Source organism: Arctopsyche grandis, chromosome 3, assembly GCF_051622035.1.
Source record: "Arctopsyche grandis isolate Sample6627 chromosome 3, ASM5162203v2, whole genome shotgun sequence".
In the NCBI taxonomy this organism is placed as follows: Eukaryota; Metazoa; Arthropoda; class Insecta; order Trichoptera; family Hydropsychidae; genus Arctopsyche; species Arctopsyche grandis.
The window spans coordinates 20,510,966-20,532,116 of NC_135357.1; the positions used below are offsets into that span (position 1 = coordinate 20,510,966).

General features: G+C 33.3%; 1 protein-coding gene across 5 annotated transcripts in view; it reads left to right on the forward strand.

Annotated features, from left to right (window-relative positions):
• Window positions 1-21,151, forward strand: part of Sema1a (semaphorin 1a) — a 306,626-nt gene that overhangs the window by 224,260 nt on the left and 61,215 nt on the right. For 2 of the 5 annotated variants that reach the window (XM_077428191.1, XM_077428192.1), the window contains one exon: window positions 1,774-1,820. The exons of the other annotated variants lie outside the window; for them this stretch is intronic. The gene's annotated coding sequence lies outside the window, so the exon portion shown is untranslated. The remainder of the gene's footprint in view (window positions 1-1,773; window positions 1,821-21,151) is intronic. 5 annotated transcript variants of the gene reach the window in all.

Here is a 21,151-nt window from a genome sequence, read left to right on the forward strand (position 1 = left end):
TGCTAATCCCAGTAGCCCAGCAATATGTCATATCGTACATTTTCTAAACCCTTTATGCCATTTTCGTTCACCCCTAAATAGTGACCAACTGTTATTATTGTATCTATTTCTAACAGTCATACCCAGATTTACCCAGGTCCATTTCGAAATGAGTGCAAATTAATTAATTAGATACAATCTCCCAAAAATAATTAGATAAGCTCGACTACCTTTCACAATTTTTTGTCTATTCTTCCATTATAATGAATACTTTTCTACATACATTCAATTTCTGGTCATTGTTTTCAAATTATTTAAAAATATAAACCCATATTTACACATACATATGTACATATGTATGTATACCCAATTTCCATGAATTTTAAATAAATACGTACAATAAGTAAAATAATTTATATTTAATAGGATTTTTTTAATATACATACATACTTAAATCTTTCTTTAATACTTTGTTCTATCTGTTGAAATCTCAAGTAAAAGAAAAAATCCCCGTCAAGTCTTTTACGAGCAGACGGTTGGACATTGCAATTAAGGAGCCGGATATTACTTTTACATCTTTTTTGGCTTAAAATTGAGACAATTTAAATTTTGTCGCAGATTTTGTGCGTTTTTCTTAAATGCAGTGATTTCGTCGTATAACGTTACGCTGCAAAAGTACGTCTCTAAACTAATGCTGATCGGCTTAGCTTCGTGGTTTTGAGATTATCTTGTGACCCGACCTAATTATGACAACACATATATATATATATATATATATATATATATATATATATATATATATATATATATATATATATATATATATATATATATATATATATATGAACCCATATATCGATTTAATATGGCGAATCTCGGTTATAGAAGGAGCGAGAGATTTCATTAAATTTACATAGAATCCAAGGTGTAAGCGGGCGAACTTTCCGCCTCCCCCTAGTCTCGAAAGCTCGTCACGTTCACCCGTGTTTGTCTGACTGTAGAAGAAAATCTTGCACCACCTGCGCCCACGATTGCTAATAAACATCTTTTTTTCATTTCTATCGCGTGCTCCTAGAAAAATTCTTTCGTAATATGCACGCACTATTCTTGAAAAAATCCCGGATAAACCTTTGAAAGAATTCCATTTATAGCAGTCGACAAACCCCCGACCTCGATTAAGCTTGTCAATATTTCGGTCACAAACTAAATAGCAATGTAATTTATTTTATTTTATATGTATATAATGTAGGTACGTACATATGTTTTTGTAATCTTCTTTATTTTGTGGCACACGTTCCACATTGAAGTCGCACAATATAGTCTGTCACAGAAATGACACATGAAACACAGTGTAAAATGTATTGACATATCGGTTCATTTCGCTTCACGAAATTTCACTGATATTTTTTATTATATTTATTTCAAAGGCCAATATGTGTATTTACGTATACTACATGATAACAGACAATTTTTTTGTTTCAGATTTTACAGTAAATAATTTCGTGTATTTATTCGTTAAAACTATTTCTTAATAGATAATAATCTTGTATTATATGACAATTATCTTTGATACTCGTGTCAAACTCGGCGAAACGTGCAAAACCGACAGTCGATAATGAACGTACATACATACATATGTATGTGTATGTACAAATTTAACTAACAGGATCGCGGATAAATTTCTACGCAAACTTAATATTAATTAATCGTCGTGTTGCGTATCAAACCATATATTATGTATGTGTGTAAATTCGTCTAACATATTGTTAATTGCTGTTTTTTCTTCTGTTTCAGGTATACACCTCCACCTCTAAATTAATATTATCGTATACCAGAATTTGGTATGTATGTATGTATGTCTAATGTAATATTTACGTTATATGAACAGTATTACGTCATTTTGGACTGTAAATAATATGTGTATAAATTTGACGAAAACTCTTTGCTAAGTGGCGTTCATACCTCGAAACTTGGCGTAGTAGTATTAATCTTCCACTCGAAAATAATGCTATGTAGACAGAGTATGTACGTTCGGGAAAATTTAACCCGTGCGTGCCCGTCTGCTCGCCCGGGGTATACTTTCACTCACTACGGAGTCTTTTGTGCGCACCAATTCGCGCGAGACAACCGACGGAGGCTCTATTTATTTCTAGGCGAAGTGTTCGTACATCTGTTCAGTTCTTACAAGGATTTTGAAACGAGATTTATGTGTGCGGAGGCGCGTATAAATAGCCGCATCCTCATTGCCGGCGCAAATTAATGCTGAATTCGTTCACGGAGGGAAAGAGAGGAACAGAGACACCCACCGATTCAGAATAATGTTTTCATTTGATTAATATGCACCTTTTTTCATTCAATTCATATGAAAAATTGAAGAATTCCCAGTTCCAAAAATTAATTTGTGTATTAGTGCCGAGTTCTTGCATTGCGTACGGGCAATAAATAGGCAGGCTGTGTTGATTTTGTATCGTGTGCGCAAACATTCAAGGGCTCCTCCGCATGTTTACACAGACATGGGGATGAACGCATGCAAATATTGCAAATTTACTGCATATTAATGAGCTAAAAAATGTATTGTTAACCCTCTTCGGTCGTGTTGACTCGCATAAATGCCCGGTCAAGTGCCCGGCCGGTGAGGGTTAGCGCAAACACTCCCGTTTAAAATGTTTCCACTACCCTTCTTCACACAAACCGTACTCCATAAAGTCCACTGCCACTGGCACCTTAGGTTGACTTTTATTCCTCTAATGTATATATGTACTATTCAAACAGATATTTTAATCGAGTATTTTTTTCACTAATTTGTCACCTAACAACTAATGCATAACGCTTTCAATTTCATAAAAGCTGTTTTTTTTTAAACTGTCATTCATCCTTCCCTATCTTTTAAATTTATTAAAGAAGAAAAATCACGACGAGGGCTTTTTTTAATCAAATTGAAGCATTTTTTTCAATTTTTCCAAAAATAATGATTTTTCTTCCTTCCCTAAAATACACAAAGGAGAAAAAATTTCAAAATTGTTGTTTACGTATTAAAAATTCCTCTTATTTGGACTAATAATTTTCCTTATTTTTTTTTGTATTCGCATTCCGTTTTAATAAAATATATCATGGCATTAATTTTAACTCATCTTTCACAAGAAATACGAATTATGTACATATATCAACTGCGAAAAATTTTCGAATATTGAAACATAAATTTTATAAAAAATCTCAAAATTCATTGCATGATTATATTTGTTAGTCGGTTATAAGCAATACGTATTGAATATCCTTTTTATTACATACCTCCTTTACGTTTGACATGGCTTTCGTGTCAGTGGTCATTTTTATTACAATTTAATATCACACAATAATTACTGATAATTAAGTGAACACTGAATTATATATAATTATTCTTTTAATTTCCAAAGAAATTATCACTCCACAGATCCTCTAAAACTACATACACACATACATTTATACATATATATATATATATATATATATATATATATATATATATATATATTTATATATACGCATATTATACCTTTTATATATGTACATAATGTAAACCCTAGAGTCGCAAAGTAGTTAGATGCTTACATAAAATTTACATTAAATTACTCTCCATACTCTTCTAGGCACGTTCAATACTTTTTACCCTCGAACGAATATGTACATATATGTCTGTATGTATGTATGTATATATACGATCGTTTCAGAGTGGTCATCTATTGTAGATAGTCTCATTATGTCAAATTTGGTCTTGCCTCATAGATTCAGTTGATTGTTTGGACGCATTTCCAATCCCATCATCGCTATCGCTTTCGGCCACCGGATTCTGTGGGCTAGATTGTTACGGGGTTGCCTGCACTCGTTCCCCGGCTAAATGATGACATAAGCAAAGTAATTAAACAACTGTTAACAAACAACTCTCGGCCGTTTCGGTCACAACTAAACGTCGGCTAATATTATTGGACCACGTAACACTCCAGAACCTCTCGCCACATCTCCCCTTTTCGTGAAAATGTACTTTGAAACAAAACGGTCTCTCTTTATTCATGTCCTCGATACTTGTTACCTAACAAGTCCAACTTTCGCGACCCTCCTCCCTCTCCTCATTACGACTAGATTTAGTTTGTTACGAACCAAAAACTCGCATCCCCAACGTTCCCATTATTTTATTTCGTTACACGTATTTTTACTTTATCTATGTTTTTTTTTTTGTATTTATATTCTTAAGTGATTTTAATTTTCGCATGTCATCTTGATGATTACCGCGATGTGCCAGATCAATAAATATTTATTTTGCGCGATTTTCTCCCACCCCTATGAGCGAAACTGCTTCCAAACGTCCCCTTGTTTGATACGCCCCTCCTCTCCCCCTCTCCTCACCGTTGGAGAAACCAAACAAAGATGTCTCATGCCGTTATCGGAACACTTCTATATTATTCTGTCCAACGAAAAAAATATACGATCCCAAGAGGGGGAACGTCGGAGAGAGCACATCGCAACCACAATCTTATCATTTCGTGTATTTTCTTTACTATTATCTCTCGCTTTTGTTCAAATTTGAATACTTTTTTTCTCATTTTTATTATATCTTAAAATTAATATGAGACTTCAAAATGTTATTCTTTCAAATATTATACTGTACAATTTTGCCGTTTCGAATATTTGTGTTTATTTTTTGCTTTTACGTGAAATTTCCATCGTTGAGTATTCTTTATCCAATTTGTAATAGTTTACTTTGCTCTCCCCTCGTTACTTAATCTATCTTCTCCCTCACCATGAACGTAAATTGGCTGTATTTGTGTTTTGCAACCCTTGTGCAATCAACCTGTGATATAAAAAAGACGCATAAGATAATAATTTTAAAAAATCATTTTATAAATACCATTTCAATTATTATAATATATTAGCAAACCAGAGCTAATTTCTTTGAAAATACATTCGAATTATGTATAGAAAAATATGAGCTTAGAATAATTTGCGTGACCAACATTTTCATAATCCTCATTTTTGCATTAGCGATAATATTTTAACTTGGAATTTTGTTGCGTAAAACCTGTGGATTCTTAATCGTTCGTAATTTAAAAATTGATATAAATACGAAATATTCAAATAAAATTTCCGACGCTGGTGATAAAAGAATTTGTATATTTAACCATTCAAAAACTTAAAACAAACTGTATAATAAAACTTTATTCTACTTACTTAACATTCATAAATTTACGTTATACCTTTTATTAAAATTTCATTAGTGTATCCCACTTTGACTAAATTAAACATTTGCGTTAACTTTAATCGTTTATCATCGTGCGTATAAATCATTTAAATCTACACACAAGATATATTCGACACAACAACTTAATCTACTTACTGGTACATACTTACCAACGTGAATAATTTATTTGTTGGAAAAAAATACATATTTTTCCGCTGACTTTTCTATTCCACGGTCAACTTCGGTGCACTGATTTAAAGTAATGTTCGTTTTATGTAAATCATATTGTACCGGTAGTGTTGGGGTCGACCCTAACAATCGCACCCCGAGTATAACGATCGTGTACTCTTATATACATATATTTTGGTAGGTATACACCTACTTATTTATATGTATGCATGTATACAAAACTTGGGAAGGGGCCGCTTTTAAAATCCTCAAGTCGATAAAATTTCAGATCGCTCAGCCAAATGTTTACGTTAATTCTAAACGGTTTCCTCCTAATTTCTATTCAAATTTTTTGAATTATTTTAATTGAAAATGTCATCATATGTGTTAAATGTACATATGTATACATATTTTTGTTTAAAATTTGTAAAAAATATCTATGCCATTGTTACGTTTTCACTCATGAATTATTTTATGTAAATATGTTGTTTGCATTGGACATCTACGCACTAAGTACATGCGGTATAATTTAAAAGCCTGAATCTGAAATGTCTCCTTTTAAATATATTATTATTAACTCTCTATTGTGAAATTTACATATAAGAACAGTTTTTTATTATAGCATTGTAGTCATAATGCTAATGTTTAATGTTTCAATATTTATTTTTTCCTTCTCTTTTATTCTGTTTTGTATTTCAACTGATTTTTTTCTTTTCTTTGTAAAATTTATGGCATATTTTTTCATCTCTACTACAATTATTGACCATAAAATAAATTGAAAAAAAATTACACAGTTAATTAACTTTCAGTATGATAGGATAAATATGTACATACACAGTTTTCTAACTATGGAAAATACACACAACTAAATTTAATGTTCACTGTACATTTTTATCTCCTGAATAATTGATTTGATATCAAATATTGTATCAAAAAAGAAGGGGCTCTTTGGCAAAAGTAATATATGTATAAATAAATAAATACACATATGTATATGTACATACATGAGTGTATGGCTGTGATTAACCATCCCTGTAGTTCTCGTATTTGTTTACACACACGGCTTCACATTTTCACATTCCATTCCATTAGAAAAGGGAACAGTCTCCGGATAGATTAAATATGTAAACTGCTACAGTTTTGGTTTCGAGGATGGTTAACTTGCGAGCCCAGGGATCTTCGGTTCGAAAAGTGCTGCCTCCGCGTCGGCAATTCCGAATACGGCCCTGCTCCGTAAGCACTGTGGCGTCAGCTTAACTGCATATATTATATTACACGTGACACTGGAACGTGTGACCATATTCTTCCATCCACATATAGACTTCATATGTGCCCAATTTTCAATCTAAAACATTTTAAAATTACCACTTTACGTATTGTATACATACATACAAAGTCGCCTTGCGCAGAACTCTTCTCGGTGTCGGTAATGGCGTTACGGACGTCATTATTGAACGGACACACAAAGGCTCGCCAATATAATATGTATTGTAGTAATGCATGTGCACAAAAGCGGTGCCTGCCTTACATGTGTCTCCATTGAACAATAATCGTGTTGTGAGTATTTAGAATATTCACACGAGCCGATGTTTGTATTGGGGAACGTGACCGAATTCCGCTGTGAAATCGAGTACTGAGAATTAATTAGTCGGTTAGCGGCTCCGCTCACGAAGTTCACTCGCTGTGTTCAACTTTGATGGGTTTGTTTTTATCTACTAAGCTGTATCAGATTTGTGTAGCGTGTCAACAGATCGATATGACACTGATACGTCTCTCAAAATCAGCGTCAATATGTGACTTGTACCTCATATGTATGCTCACCTCTATACCTATTTAATTACAAATTGTATATCAAATAATAGATATGTCTCCACTTGATCATTTTCGTCTTCAACGTTCGCTTTCAATTTTCATTTCAACATTCAACATGATCAACCATGGACACTTGTTCAATACTGTTGACTGATAATACGCCATTCTTTTTGTTTACTGTATTTTTTTCTCTATACAATAATATAGCCAAAGACACTTTTTCTTTACTTCTTCGGGGGTCGTATTATTTTTTTTTTCCAAAACTTTTAAAGCTTCATTTATTTTATTTTTATTTACGTAATTTTTATCCCTGCAGTTTCTTTCTCAATTTCCTCTGATTTAAGTATGTGACGTGACATGACACACGAATACCCGACCAGCTCGGGATTGCGTGCGCTTCCATTGCAATCTGTCAAATTTCGTCCGTTCAACTCTAACCCCTAGTACACACTTGGCGTTTTTGAACGCGCGCTTACAAAGGGCATGCTTCTGTATACTAGATATGCTATATGCGCGTACACACCGTAGCGTGCGTATGGATGTGTACGCGCATATAGCATATCTAGTAAACAGAAGCGTGTGCTTTGGAAGCACGTGTTCAAATATGCAAAGTGTGTATGTACTAGGGGTATAACGCATGCATTATGTACGTCCAACAAGCGCATGCGCTTAAGTTGCATGAGAAATGATCAAGTGGAGAAATGGCTTATCACCCACAAACAAATAGCACGATATTAGAATGTGAAATAAAATGGATTTTTTCTTTGAATTTTTAAGATAATATATGTTTTTGAAATTAAACTTGTTTGCCGACGGAATGATGAATTGCTTTGATGTGACTGAACACGCCACTAAACTAAAATGGGATGATGGAGAAGATACCCAATCGTCTCAAACTCGATCTGTTTCTTTCAAGGTGTGATTTAGGCGTAAGAAAATTTTACTAATCATATGTCGTGTAAAAATGTTATGTTCCTGCATAACCTTCACCAGAAAACTATGCCCAGTTGATTTTCCTAATTCAATCAATGGACATAGACTCGTGAGGGTATCGGAAATTAGGGATTTGGGGGTCATCTTATACTCTGATCTTAGAGTATAAGATGACTCCCAAGTTAGAAGTATTATTGAATTTGCGTTCCAAATCTGAAACCCATATTACTCTGGTGCAAGGGACAGATTGGAGCGCATCCAGAAAAGATTCTTGAGGTGCGTTTTTCTTTTAATAATTATATTTTGTTATCAATTTTGTAATTTATAAAAAAATGCAAATTTTCAAAACAAAAAAAAAAAAAAAAAAAAAAACACTCAATTTTTTGTAACTTTTGGTTTAGAAAATATGGGTTTTTGCGAAAGAAGTTCTGTTTTCTATACACAACATACACGTATGTACACATGGTATGTATGTATGTATGTACATTTCCTGTTAACTCTTTTGATATTTGTATTAGATATTGATATTAATATTAGATTTTTTATTTTTTTTTTTACTTTTGGCTGAACATTAAACCGTACGCTTAATTTCGTTTTAACATACAATTGGATAACTGAACCGTTATATTTGAAAGTGGCGGAAGTTCAATTTTCAGTTCCAAAATCACTATTTCAGTTTGACTTGATTCACAAATTGTTATCTCTACTTTTAATTCGATATGTCCAGAATCTGGGAACATCGGAATTAACTTATTATAAGGCCACCGGTATTTTTAAATTTTGTAAAACGCAAAACATTAAATAGAGATATTTATCGAAATGAAGAAAAGTGAACTAACGCCAATTTCAAATATAACAGCTGAAGCAATGATTTTTTCTTTATTTTTGATCTTTTGTTATAAAATAAAAATTTATTTTCATCGTTATTGGCTAATTTAACTTAAATTTTTTATACAATATGTTTAAGACGTTATACATATGTCAGTTTGTGATTCAATCGTTTCGTTAAAGTTTGACCTGTTTCGAATATTCTACGTTGCGTTGTATGTATTGGAAAAAAAAACATTAATTTCAATTTTACGCTCTTTTGCAAACTTTACATAAAATTTTATTGGTCAAAATGCCAGAATCATTTCGCTATCTACAGTAATTTCACATTTTCAAAACAAATTGCTTAGTGTATGTACATTGTATGTATGTACGTATGTACATATTACATTTTTTACATATGTATTCGCAATGCGCATACTTTATTATGTACATGTGGACGATATTTTAGAGCATTTTTTTCAGTTCCAATAATTTAGAGCGTCACGTCGTTCAAGTTTCGAGCAAATTTTCAGACATTTTCAGCTCGGCGGCCACTCTTCCCCTGCAAATTCGCGTACATGATTAATGACGTCACACAGGCGCGCCTCTGCCAGATGTGTTTATCGCCAAAACGAAATTAAATTCCACATCGTGTAACGCGAGAGAACATACACATACCGAAACACGTACAACATGCACAGTAGACCACCGCTCGGGTGACACCTGGCGCTCCCATGAGGGCTCTTCGTATACACCAAACCAGCCCAGAAAATTCCTACCTACGTATGATTTTGGATGCTTCGCCGTTAATTAAATTATTTGAATTGCTGTCATTACCATTTACACAAATCTGGACAGTGTCACATTTTTAAGGTCATCGTCCAATTTCCATTTCGTAAACGCCCTTGTTACAACTTGAATTATTCTTTTTCACGTTTACTCCGTTAAGTTTTCCAGAAAGGTTCCCCTTTAATGCCGTCCATACAACTATTATATTATATTTTTTTCAAAATTCAGTCACGGTTTCGCCTAATGACACGTCCATAAAGAAAGGGGAGACATTTTTATGAAAGGGACGAAACGTCGTTTTCCACGATCTAAGTTACTTTTATATCAAAAATTGTTTTTGATATATCCATTTAATATTCGTTTTACATATGTAACAATCATTATGAATATCATGCATTTGTATGTAAGAGAATATTCGATCGTTCTTAGTTGCAAATGAAATTGAATTCGACTTTCCAATTGTCACCCAATGTGATAATCTCAGATCCATTATGTTGGCTTCCTGCGACACTTTCTGAAAGCACTTTTGCCATTTTCTCGCTGCCAAAGCCGTACTCTAAGTAAGATGCTATTATAATCTTCGTAGTCCAACGTAATCACGTTTTTTTACAGCGATTTAACCCTATTCACCCACTATCGGCAAGTCTTTGTGTAATAATCGTTAACTTCTGCTGAAAGTTTTATAGCTCTGTGTCTACTAATTCGATTTCAAACTCTTTTCATTTTTACTTTATTTTTTTTTTCAAAGCTGAAATTTTAACTGCGTCCCTAAAATAGATTGAAAATCAAAAGTTACTATAATACCATATGCATTGCCCGCGAATAGCAATAGTAATGGTTGATACATTTTTGCAATTAACTTTCGCTGAACAACCTTTTGCAAGCGAGCAAAATGGCAAAGCTTGAAATCGATTCTGAACTAAGAACAGGTTAGTAATTAGTAATATAATAATAATAATAGAAATGCATTTTGCGTTAGATCAAGTGCGCCTATCTCAAAATAATAAGTACATTGTCGGCTTATTTATTTACTTCCAAAGCCACAAGTCTTGCGAAAAATTAGCTAAAACTTATCACTATCAAAATAGCACCAATATTTGCCACTCTCCTTCAAGATGTCATCACTAGAGGTAGGATAGTCACAGTGCTATCCATTGTTCGGCAAACCTTTAACACTGCATTTACAACCTTTGAACAATACACGGCCCCCTCAGACTCCGGTGACTAGTCATCACTAGAGGTAGGACCGGAAGCGTGCCGTTCTTTGTTTATTGTTCGTTGTGCATTGTTCATTTTTATGATGAACCTTTGTTAAAGGTTCGCCGAACCTTTTTTTTTGCACTCTAGCTTTGTGAATAGACCCAAAACGCCGTGATTCCTGGAAAAAGCAGGCTCTCTATCTGCCCTTTAGTCATCAGTGATGACAGTAGTCACCGGAGCCTGAGGGGGCTGTCTATTGTTCAAAGGTTGTAAATGCATTGTTAAAGGTTTGCCGAACAATGGATAGCACTGTAACTATCCTACCTCTAGTCATCACACACTAATCGGCGATGTCAATCAGATATGAACTGGATCGACGTGACAATATAGCGTATTCTCCTAAAATTACCTTAATAACTTCTTTCAAAGTATGTAACTGAACTGTTGAAAATGTACATATGTATGTACATGTTAATACCCTTCAAATATAACTTTTTTCGTATAATAACTCATTATTTTAAGTAAAGCTATGTAATGTATGTATTTATCAAAGGTATTACTGCTTTTGAATTCATTAATTTAAATGAAACATAAATATATATGTATTATATTTATAAGTACCTATATATTATACATAATTTCGATCTACCGTAAATTATTGAGGAGATCGTTAATTACGAAAACACGATTCCCCTTTTCGTTTACTTCGCCGCAACAAAGACGCCTTCGTCGATTTGTTCATTCGTCTGCTACAATAATTTACCCCCTGATGTTGTTTTAAGTCAGTGAATGCCCCGTTACTATGACAATATTTACACTATGAAAACCCCTAAAAATCTCAAGCAGTCCGACCGCAATGGTGTTCGTTTGTCTATCTATTCTCCCCCGCTCGACTTGAAAGAGGAGAAAGTAACGTACCTTCGTCTTCGTCGAGCAAGTCTCGCATCGTAAAGTAAAAGTTTTCTTTTTTTTCCTTCAGCCCCCGCCGACAAGCGGTTTCCCCGGGGAGCGCTTGTTAAATGAATAGTAAGCGAAAGGAGAATGAAAAAAAGTGTTATCCAATTGCACTCGAGTGATTGGGCAAATTCCTGGCGTCCCTTTTTCCCGTGTGGGTGTGGCCATCGGCGGACACGTTTCGTTGGAGATGATTTAAAAGAGAACATCTTTAAATTAAACTACGTGAGGGTCTTCGGGATTCGAACCACGACGTGGGCCGGGTTTTTCTGGAACGACATGGCGGGGACTTTTCCGCGAGGGTCGACCCGGTTCGATTAAAAATGGCGAAAGTTTTTCCACCAATTGATTCTTCGATATTCCCCCTCTATCACGTAAAAATTGTATTCAATAATACTGAAGCTTTGTATTTATTTTATATTGATAAAATAGCTCGAAAGATATGGTAGATAAATACTGCATAATTTAATATAACATTTATTGTTAGTCAAACATTTTGTGCACATTATTCAGCGTTTGCCACACTATCTCGAGTGTTTATTTGGTAACTCTGGTCGTAGTTTAATCTGGCAGACAATGCTCTTGTGTATTCCGTCAATTGATGCTATGTATTACACACTGCGTATCCTATGTACTTGAGTTTGCATGCAATATACATACATATTATGTACATACCTACGATATGTGTACAAATCTAATATGTAAGTCGGATGCATATGTAGTTTTGTTTCGTGCCGTTGCTTATTTTACGTGTATATCTTTTTAGGTTTTAATCTGATTTTAATGTACATTATCCTAATTTTACTGTCGTTTATAATGTGTATTTGGTTCACCCAACGATAATTTCGAGAAATCAAGAAAGCTCGCTTTTATGGCTTTGAGCATCAAAGCTTTTAGTCCGTGCCATAAATTGAAACATTCAAGAACACAGCATCGTAAAAAGCTGCCGAAATTAGATTTTTAGTATAAAAATACGTCGGACACTCGTTTTTATCATCAAAATGATTACAACAGTCGACTGTTATAATTTGAGGCTGCCGTTTTATATCAGCTACACAAATTTCATTATCACATTCCTTTCTCGTTTTTTCTCTCTTTCTCTTCGTCCTCGTCCTTCACTTTCGCACTGTATCGGCGTGAAAAAATATTTTCAGCAATTTACTTTATAATTTCATCAGCGCGTGGAGGCCGGGTCGCTTTGTTCGGACCGGTTGTTTCGTTGTTCCGACACCTCCTTCTGTTATTTCATGTTAAATTTATCCCCCAACAAATTTCACATCCATCGCCCATTTTCATCTCTCTTATCAAATTTCTGCTCCTTAATAGAGTTACTTAAAATCTTTAATTGTAAAAGTTGCGACTCGTAATTAAAACTCGGTCTTCTATAGTATTTTTCGGAGCGCAGCACGGTCGCCACACTCACTTCCTCAAAATGAAGGGGAACAAAATCTTGACGCTATTATGCTCAAGTTTGATTACTTATTAATTGAATTTGTAATCTGGGAAAAGCGTTTCATACTCTCGTATTTTTTTCTCCATCGGAAAACCAAGCACAATTCAACCAGTCAATCAAAAATCTCCAAGGGTAAAATACAGTATTTTCTTTATTGGCCGTTTCAAATTCCCTATGATGAGATAATTCAGTCCGAATTAATAATTCATCGAAATTCAGAATTAAATCCACCGGGCATTTCACATGAAGCATTCAAATATATGCAGATTTATAATTAATTAATCATTCGTATATTTTGTTTCCTCTATTCCTATTTTCCAAAAAAAATTGCAATACATATTCCTACATGTGCATACATACCTGGCATGAAAATGAGCTAATTTCGATAAGGTCAACCAATCAACCAATTCAACTGATGAATTTATGTTGGGTTGCTGTGAGCTCTCGACCCTGAGAAGGGTTTGCTTGGTGTCTTGCGCCCCCGCTTACATACAAAAGTAATACATTATGATACCCCAGTAAATCCTATGCGCATCTTTCCCTGACATAAACAAAGGGATTCCACCGCATTTTCACGGCAAAAGACACATTTATACCTCCGGTCTTACACAATAAAAGGTGGATGTACTGTAGCGCTTCTGAGTTATGTAAGTGGAAACTTGCGTGCTTCCACAACGCACATCCCGCATTTTATTTTAAAATTACGCTCATTTTGCATGCGTTCATTGTTTGTAGATATACGTATAAAATTATTATGTATTTTAAATAACTCGTCTAGGGAAAGTGTCATCACTTAATCTGAAATACAAACATCCACCCAAAGCTCCATACAAGTCTAAGCTTTAGTTTTCGCATTGTTTTTATAAATAGCATTCACTTCAAAATAAAATACATTTTTTTCTATATGCTATGTATTTTCTCAAATAACCTTTTAAAATAACATTTTATGACGCGACTTATTACATCTCCATATGTATTGTACATAATATACATATGAATTTTGTGTTGAAAATATTCTCAAGTCTATGACTACATTCAAATATGAAAATGTTATTTTTTTAAAAAAGAAAAATGATATATTTTTCATAAAAAAAATGATTTTAGCATTCCAAAAAATACAAGCACAAAGAAGTAAATGTGGCTTAGTATGTTTAGTTTATTTATTTTAGATGTATAAAATAAACAAACAAATGAAACATTCTACAATGTCACGTTTTTTTTGTCTTTTGGAAAAACAACTATTCTACGTAAGAACTTTTTTAGGACGTTGATTTATATTTCTAAAGGGATCTAATGAATCTATTATGTATATATCAGAAGGTAGGAAAAACTCCATTCAAGTTCATTAATCATTTTACAGGAAAAAAACATAGATACAGTAAAAATCTAATCGAATAATCACAGGTCAAAAATTACATTCACAACACTATCCATCGAAACGAGTTTTGAGCTGCGAACCTTCGAATATATCGAATAACTTTTACACACCGATATGACGTTGTTTCAAACTTTTTTCATCGCATTACTATGACGGCTATAAATCGTAACTCAAGACATCCACATCTACATGTAGTTGTAAAAGAGGAAAGAAAAACCTATCTCTTTTATAAAAATCGAAATGTCCGACCAACAGTCAGACAGACAAACGTGTCCTGTCATGAATAATACCCGGGTGCGGAGTCAGCCATGTTTCAGTATTCAGGACAGTCGCCTGGCTAACTTGTCAAACGCACGTAAATCAGCATTATGGCGTAATGAACCGACCCCGAAAGCTTTACACGTACGTATACCACCGATCCACCTGCCCCACCACCCCCTAAAATCACCCAACGACCACGTCAATTCCGCTGTAGCAATCGTCAAATCTCTTCTGAGACGAATCTCCTGGCACTTAACACCAACGGTAGAAAAGTGTCTCGACGGGAGTTTTTATCATATCTATTTTTAGCGTCGATATCCATTTTATGTAACTGATGTTCGTACGACTTAAATCTATATATGTACATATATACTACATATGTATATGATTGGGGGCATAATAATGGAGCCTTGGATGTGCATGACTACAAAACAACCCCAGGAAATGGTCCATGTGTTACATATCTTGACAAACTTAAGGAAAACCAAGGAACTCCCCCGAACATATGTACATATTATACTTTGGAATATAGCAAATGAAACTTTCACAAAATGCATATATAGGATTGGAAGAGGATTAGGTTGACTTTCTTCTACATAAATTGTATTGAAAACACTAGCAACGATATTGCTACACACAGTCCACATCGAATTACACAAACACGTAAACACTCTCTTGCAAACAGTTTCAGTTTTAATTTGGCACCAATTTGGCGTAAACGTTTTACGACCACCGGCGGTTGAATTGCTCGATCTGCTCACCTTTACGACGTCTGTGAAGTCTGCATCTCCAACTCGAACTCTTCTTTCATCGGTGAACTCTTGAACGCCCTTTGCGAGCTTTTAAACTTCAAAGGAGAGGTGAATTCGTCGAGGTGGAAAACTTATCAGACTGCTACATTGTTTCTTCGTTTGAAAATTATCGTATTGTATCGAACACGCGATGAAATATTGTATGAATATTACACGTGAGATTTATTTTTATAATTTTTCACCGTTCGATGTATGTAGCTACTGATCTGTATGCGTAGCGAGCTTTACGAGCGGCCTGATTTAAATTCAGTCAGTACGCATGCAAATAAGTGCATACGTGTCAAATGCATAATTTTATCACACCCCGGCTATACTTGATTGCATTTTTTTGTGATCCAACATACATATGCATAGTTATGAACTAATTTTCGTATTTGGCTTGCTATTGAAATATATCCTCCAATTATACCTGCCAATACGACAAAAGATGAATATACAATTAATAATTATATACAGTAGCGGTTAATAAAAAAGTGTCCACCTTAAAAATGCGTATTTTTTTAATTGATTTGCTCTAAACAATTTCTATGCAACAATTTTGAATGACAAGTGTTATTTAATATCATTTGAGTCTTAATATTAAGTAAAAATTTTATTCAAGTTTTTGTAAAACTGAGTTTTTTTTTTAATGTTGTTGTCTTTCAGAAAAAAATGTTTTTTGGCATAAAATCTATTTATTTATTATTTTTTTTTTACTTTAATTATATCTCCATATATAATACTCATTACAAACACTTAATCTAATATTGTGCAACCCTTCCTTTATTTTATATCACTTCTCTCATTCTCGAAGGCATCGATTCTACCAATATTTTTAAACAATCGCCTGTAATGTCGCCATGCCACAGTTTTTCTAATGTTTGTATAAGCTCGTATTTACAAGTAGGCTTATTGCTTTTCAGTTTTAACCCCATTATTTTATTTATTTATTTATATATATTTAAGCTATCAAGCTAATTTAAAAATACATCTAAATTATTATACTTAACTCTAAAATTTATAATTAACTTATATGTACTGTCCCTCACAGAGGTGTCTCTTCGCACCTCGCAGGAATGCATCCATGTTTTTAGCAGACCTGATGCACTCAGGGAGGGCATTATACATGAGCACACCCCTGTGAAAACACCCCCAGCCGTCTTATTCTTTCTTACTCTACTTACAACTAGTTTGTCCTTATTTCTAGTATAAAAACTATGTTTATCTCTATTCCTTATTATATAATCATCAAAATACTTAGGTAATAACTTATGATCTAACTTATAAACAAAAGACAATGTACTAATATTTAGACTAATTCTAATACTCATCCATCCTAATTCATCTAACATACTTCCAATACTCTTAAATCTACTCACATTCAAAATAGCTCTCATTGCTTTATTCTGTATTTTTTGCATTTTTTCTAAATCTTGGCCACTCAACAAATTAAGCACAGTGGCACAATAAACCACATGTGGCAAGACAATTGAATTAAACACTAAAATTTTACTTTTTTTACTTAAAATATTTCTTAATCTACATAATACACCAACTTTTCTAGCCATTTTTTTTATTATATAGTCAGCGTGCATTTTAAAATTTAGTCCTGAATCTATGTATACACCTAAGTATTTTATATTTTCAACTTTTTCAATTAACTTATCATCAATTCTAATTTCATTCAATATATTTTTATTTTTACCATTCAACCACATCATTTTTGTTTTATTCACATTCAACTTTAATTTATTTTCACACAACCAGTCATTCACATAATTTAATTCTATATTTAAAATCTCAGACATTACATCAACATTCTTTCCAATTATATATATATATATATATATATATATATATATATATATATATATATATATATATATATATATATATATATATATATATATATATATATATATATATATATATATATCAATGTATCATCTGCAAACAAATTTATTTTACACATCTTAATTACCTTATTATGCCCCATAAGTTCTCAATCGGGCTTAAACAGGACTATTACCCAGGCACTCCAGCGTCAAAATTCCATGTTTTTTAATAAACTTTTTCACCTAAAAATAATAAAATTTAATCTGTACAAATTTGTTGCATTTAAAATATTATCTAGGATATTAAGTATTTAAAAAATTAAAAACATACGGATTTAGCACGATGAGAAGGTGCGGAATCGTCTGCATCAATGCATTTCAATAGATGAGAACAGGTTCATTGTTAATATATTTTTGTAAATTTATGCGTTTACCGTTCCGTCAGTAAAAGCCAACTGGCCCATTAAAAAGTAAGAGAAACATCCTCAGACCATTTATCCTGCAGGATGCTTTGCCGTTTGCAAAAATCATTCGTCACTTAGACGTTCCCCAGTTCTGCGTCTCACATACCGCATTTCATCGAACCCGAATAAACTGAATTTACTCTCATCCGAGAAGATCACATTCTGCCAATCACTTCCAATTTTCATATTTTTTGGCCCATTCCAGACGCTGCAGACGGGTAGGATGGTTTTTTCCTATTTTATGGATGAACCGTTTCAACAATGAAATCAGATAAATTTGCAAGCTTTGATAGAATACAATCGATTTGGAATCACAAATATCCAAGTCTGACCAGCAGCACTATAGATTCTACTCGGAATAAATTCATTTCAATCGAGGTCAATCTACGGGATCAAACCGGGCAACCTCTCGGTAGTTAGCCTCAATGCAACCACTGATCTATGCTGCTCGTATGTACTGTATGTAGATTTTGTTAATATTTGATTCATATAATATGTGTTTTTATTTAATCTCTCAGATAAGTAAGCAAAAAATCGTGCCAAAAATTCGGGCTGTTATAATATCAAATCTCTTTCGGGTTTGTTTCACTTGTTTTAATATTTAAAATTATTATTTAAGCGGGTAGAAGCGTTTCGCTTCGTATGAACTGATAATAACAAAATGTAATATATTTTTTTTGTTTGTGTAAGGCATATTTTAACTGATTTATTTTCCGTCAGAAATTCTTCATAATAATAGTGGTATTCGGTATTATGTATGTACATATGTATGTTATAATTTTCAAGTCTTTATTTATAGTGACTTTAGCAATTAACGAAATTTATACTCTTTTTTTCTCAGACGCTATTATTATTTTTCATCCTTGCTTTTTACTTTATTTCTTATCGAACGGTGCCTTATATATTTTGCTGTTTTTCAGCCTGAATACAAACGGAATACAATATGAGCACGAGGGGATCATTCGGCTACGGCTTTTTCCACGATAATGAATACAAAATCGCCCTCTTCGAAATGATTCTTTTATTAGTCGCAGTATGCGACTGTATTTCTTTTCCGAAAATTAATTATTCCTTCACTTTTTTTCATTATTTTTTGCTCGTATTGCGTTACACGCTATTTTTTAACGTCTTCGTTAGAACCGTATTATTCGTGACATATTTTTTGTCCTTGTTTAAGTGCGCATGTGTGTGAAGAAATGGGAAAAACAAACGAGAAGTCGTCTCTCACGTATTAATTGTACGTGGAAAACGCAATTTTATATTTGAGCCAACAGAATGTCGTCAAAGCGTTTTCATCATACATACGTATATGTATGTGTGTGTGTGCGAACGTGTATCAGATGAAGAACACTTAATTGAAGAGGAAAGTGTCGCATTGCGCACTTTATTTCATTTGCTCCCATTTTCCTCTAAATTTGCCTCCATAGTATGTACGTATACGACAACTTGAAAATAAAAGAAATCTTTAAACCTCGTTTGAACGATTCGTTGTTTTCGATTAAACAATATCAAATAATTTGTCATCAAAAAACAAAGGAATAAAATTTTTCCCATTTTTTTCTTCGATAAGTGTCTTTTATAAAGTCTAGACTTGAAGCAGCCTTGGTATCAAATCATGCTTTTTGTTTCATACATTGTTATTATGACAATTTAGATGACTCTTTTTTTCCTAGGAAATTTTTCTATACCAAACGGGTACGGCGTGATTTCCTCACAATTAAATAAAAAATATTCTCAAAATAAAATAAAAACTACTTAAAACACCTTTGAAGCTTATGGGTTGACGAGTTTTAAATTAAAACTTAAGATATTATATTATATATTTTGAGATTTAGAAACTGTAATATCACGATTTTCATAACTCACATATTACATAAAAAAATATCCGACAGTCAATAAAAATATCCCACTTTTATTTATTTATTAAAAATAGAAACATACAGTTCATCAATATTTTTTTCAAAACATTTACACCAAAAATTTTCTATGTACATGTTTATTTATTTATACTATATACATATTTTACATAGATATACATATATGTACATATACCAGGAAGGCTTGACAGGAAGACCCCAATGCGCCTTCCTGGACAATTAATTGCAAAAAATCCAGCATTTTATTATTACATAAATCACTATATTTCCAGAAGCTGAAGAACATGAAATTACAATTAATTAATTAATTAATTACAGAATTAATCCATTGAGACATCTATGGATTTTTAGATTTGTACATAATTTTTACAAATTGTTTTTTTCTTTGAAAGATGATTTTTTTCCAATTATGAGGAACCGTTTCAACAATGATCAGATAAAATTGGCAAACTCTGATAAGAAACGATCGATTTGGAGTCACAAATACCCGCAAATCTAACCAGCAGTATGACGGATCGAACCCACTGATCACTTGGTGCTAAACATACACGCTACCATTAAGCCATACTGCTGGATAAATGTATGTACGTATGTATTTATGTACCTATATATGTACATATTAACCCCGACCATAGGTGCCACTTCAGGTTGCCCGAGGCGAAACGTAACAAATATCAGCATTACACGTAATGATTATACACAAAATATGAGTTTAAAACACTGTGCGGCAACCCGTGCCACTCAACTCTTCCACTGCGGAAGCCACGATAGCAGCTCCGACATATGTAGATGTTCCTCTTCCCAATTCATCGAGCAAAACTAAAGAGTTGATTGCAGTGCTCCTCAATACTGCTGCTGCTTCAGTCAGTGCAACCAGGAAGGTCGACTGTCCCGACATTACATCATCATCGAAATCGCCCAATCTTGCAAATATTCCATCGATGACAATCAAACTGCACTCTGCAGCCCTGCGTCTATTTATTCATGTGATGTAAACCTCCTTTTTCAAATTTTCCATTGTAAGTTTTCCAGTGAGCTGCGTAATAAATTGTTGTAATATTCGCACTTAAAACATCAATACGCTTTTCACACCGAATTATAGCAATTGTTACAGTGGAAGTCGTATGTAACTAATACGTATACTTAAGTTTTTTAAAGTTTTCACTTATTTTACTCCCCGTAACTAAAACAATGCGTTTCTTCACATTTTCCAATAAATTGTCATTGTCGCTATG